This window comes from Macadamia integrifolia, chromosome 8, assembly GCF_013358625.1.
Source record: "Macadamia integrifolia cultivar HAES 741 chromosome 8, SCU_Mint_v3, whole genome shotgun sequence".
Lineage (NCBI taxonomy): Eukaryota > Viridiplantae > Streptophyta > Magnoliopsida > Proteales > Proteaceae > Macadamia > Macadamia integrifolia.
The window spans coordinates 26,331,081-26,335,291 of NC_056564.1; positions in this window are offsets into that span (position 1 = coordinate 26,331,081).

The window sequence follows — 4,211 nt, forward strand, 5'->3', positions numbered from 1 at the left end:
GCCCCCCCCCCCCAAAAAAAAAAGAAAGAAAAAGAAAGTAGCCTTAGTTCATGTGGTTATAAATTTATTTATTTATTGTTTTAAATTTATTCTAGTATCTTTTTTTTTCTCATTTTGAACCAGGACAATAGTTAAGTCCTCATGCAAACACAAAGTGCAGACATAATTTTAACTTAAAAGGCTTGCTCATTTAATTCCCATGGTATTTCTAATGTCTAGATTTGGGAACAAAAAATAGTTTTACCTATAATTTTGTTTGAGGATGAAATAAATATTTAACTTGTATAGATTTATTTGATGTTAATACTTTTGGATGATGTAATCATTAAATGTCTAGTTGGATCTACTAATATGTGACAACAGGGTAAATATGTATATGAAAAAATCATAATTATTTTTTTCTTTTACTTAAAAACTTTTAGGGATGGAATTTTACTATCCCTAAAAATCCCTGTCTTTGTTAGTTGGGATAGAAGATATCTATCTCTAGAAGGAAGACCCTATTCGCGACAAGAAAAATCTGTCCCAAAAAACAAAGTTTTAAAATTTTTTACAATGGAAAAATTCCATCTCAAATAATTTATGTTCTTTTGCGACAAAAATAAACTGCCTCTACATGGCCTTAACAACACAGTATTTACGATAGATATTTTCGTCGCTTTAGTAATTATTTGTGACAGAAAAAACCTGTCTCAAAATCTATCGCAATTGACAACTTAGGGACGGAAAATTTATTCCCTCTCGTAAATTATGCGATGGCCGTTGTAACGACAGATGTGCGATGGAAATTTTTACTGTCCCTAATAGGTATTAGCGACACTATTTTGGTATTTGGGACAGAAAATTTCCACCCCAAAAACCCCTTCGGAGATCTTGTCATTAAGAGTTAATACTCCCTTGCTTATTTATAGGAGATTATAGAATTATGGAACAAAAGTTGGAATTGCCAACATGGATAGGATAGGATCCCTCTCCATAATGTGATCTCACAACTGGGTTGACCTCGAGACATGTGCCTGGGTCCTCCCAGCCGTGGGATCACTTTATGGTCCATGGGCTCTTTGGAGAAGATCCGGATCCGGAATTTAGAGACTCTTTCTCTCATACACACACACATTACTTTCTAAATAATAGTTTCATTATTCCGTAAAAATATTAGTTTCATTATTAAACTCTCACATCTTCCGCTGACCAACAAAAAAAAAAAAATTAAAATAGAGAAGATTAAGCAATGCATTTAATCTCTATGGCTACACAATTATTATCTTTTGTAAAAAAATTCATTGGTGTTTTTAAATAATTTTAAATTTCAAAATTGTGTTATAGATGTAGGAGACTTACATGCTAGATTTTAAATACTCTCTCGCTCTTTCCACATGTAGCTTTGATTTATTATTAGTAATTTCTGCCCCACGTGCATTTGCATGTATAGTTTTACTAGTGTACATATATATATATATATATATAACCAAAAGCTATCTCATACTTGTAAATAAAGTTTTACTGAAGCCCGCTTCTGGGGATAGGGGTATGTGAAACCATAATGCTCTCAAATAAGCTGTTTGAACAAAGGTCCATGCACTACTTTTAGGCTAAAGGAGAGGCCCAATTGGGTTAAACCTACTGATCAACAAGGAAGATGAATTTAAAACCATGGCCATTAAAAACCATTAATAGAGCTGTGTTTTACCCCATACGGAGAAATCTTGGGAACCCATATGTACTAAACTTCAAAGTTGAGATCTAGACAATTGAAGAAGGAAGAATATCACATGCCAATCCGATACAACACCAATGTTGATCCGATCCAATCTGATACCGAAAATGTATTGGTATCTACAATTTCAAGATCCACATCATATTGTGACCAATATTGATCAGTATCGAAGCATTGTAAAAATTGAAAGACTTGAAATCGTCTCCATCCAAATAAAAAATCGTCAATGGCTGGGAATGTTTCTTAAAAAAAATCTTGCTTTTAGGCATAATCCACTCAATTCAAATCTTATCTATTCCCCACCTCAAGAAATTAGGATCTTAAGATGCTGGTGAGGGTTGGATTCTAATGTTCACAAGCTCTCGGATTCTAATAGTAGGCAATTAAATCTTATCCCTTAATATTTGGTCTGAATCTCAGCTGAGAAGGCGTTTTACAAATCCACATCCTACAAAACAGAGAAAGAATGGGAGTGTTGTTAGGAAAAAGGATCTTTAATATTTATTTTCCTAATAATATGGTTTTATCTTTAAGATAAGATTTGATCATATCCTTACGATAAGATTTGAGTTATAAGTCTTTTATTATAATAGGGACTCAATAACGTAGAAGAGGAGGAGAGATCTCCTATCGGAGTTCATTGTACTTGTGTTGATTGACTGGACTGATTCTGTCCATCACAAAGACTTCCAATAACTTTGACCACCTGAGTACCATGTCCATTCCTATCGGCTGACACATACTCAAGTCAAGTGCATACCCATCATCTCAGAATGAATCATAGCATCATGAGCTAGTGTCTACTATCGCAGTACACCTCTCACTGACCATGTCCTCTACTTATCACATAAGAGATGAGTGTAGACCGTTCATTAATCAATCACAAGCATTATCCTATCGACATTTGCCAGAATTGACTTATGAAACCTCTACCCTCACTGAACACGGGATGCAATGTTACTCCCACACATCTTGAAATCAAACTGACTTGCATGAGTTGCAAAGTCAATTTGACTCCGGATGCCATCCCATAACCACTATAATTAATTATTTACATGTGATACTTATTTTAATTGTTTAACATAAATGCTTACTTTATTACATATGATGTGAAGTTAGTTTAAATACATACAATGCAATGTATGACAATGCATTGAATGTATGTCTAAATGATGATCTATGTATATACGTTCCTGTTCCCCTAATAATAAAGCAAGTGTGATATGGGAAACCCTAATCGGTGGGATTCTCATGGCCTCCCGTGGTTGGTGAGGGTAGAGGTTTCATAGGTCAATTCTGAAAAATGTCGATAAGATAATGCCTGTGATTGATTAATGAATGGTCTACACTCATCTCTCATGTGATAAGTAGAGGGGACATGGTCAATGAGAAGTGTACTGCGATATAGACACTAGCTTACGATGCTATGATTCACTCTGAGACGATGGGTATGCAATTGACCTGAGTATATGTCAGCCAATGGAAATGGACATGGTACTTAGGTGGTCAAAGTTATTAGAAGTCTTTGTGATAGACAGAATCAGTCCAGTCAATCAACATGTATACAATGAACTCCGATAGGCTAAGTTGTGCATGTGAGGGTTGAATTATTCCAATTCACACCCCAAAGCTTTGAGGGAAACTTAAGGTGTAAGAAACCATTGATTGAGCCTCGCCCGCATTCATTGGTGTATATCTGCAAATTGATTGTACATCATTGTCCATATTACCATCATTAACCCACTAATTATTATAACATTGATTCTTTGTCTAATCTAATTGTTTGGAATAGACAAGACTATTTACTCATGCTTGTATTTGAGTAAATTGGTTTATCTTGAGAAATAATATTTTTTTCCTAGTTAACTCTATGATACTCTTTATAAATTGCCAAGGGTTATAGCATGATGAGGATGCTAAGGAGATATTTGATGAGTAAACTAAAGATGCTCATTGATCGTCTACTAAGGTCTATCATATTACTGATGACTTAAGGTTTTTCAATTCTTGACTATGTTATAATAATAATAGGTCACTTTATGAAATTGGAATCTCTTAAGTTAATCATGGATGCTTATTTCAATGTTTTAACTATGTCACCAACTGCATCTAATGAAATTGGTGGAAACTTTTGTGTATGAAAATTCAGGGCAATAGTAATGGCATTTGTAGTTTCATCTTCATGTTCAATGCCCAATGGTAAAAACAAGAAGGAATGCGTGGGTGTGACCCATATGTCAAGTACTATGGGAAAGAATGATACAAAGAATTGTCAGTTGTACCTAGCCACCTTATGAAAGTAGCTGGATGAAATTTTTCATAAAACACTTATCCTACTTGAATATACTGTGTTGATATGACCGACATGATATGTATGGACTTCAGTTCCTCATGCATGTTTACAAACTAATTGTATGGTTTAAATATAACAAGAATGTTTTATGAAAACTAAAAATCATCATTTAACCGAGACTAGAGCAGTTACCATGATATG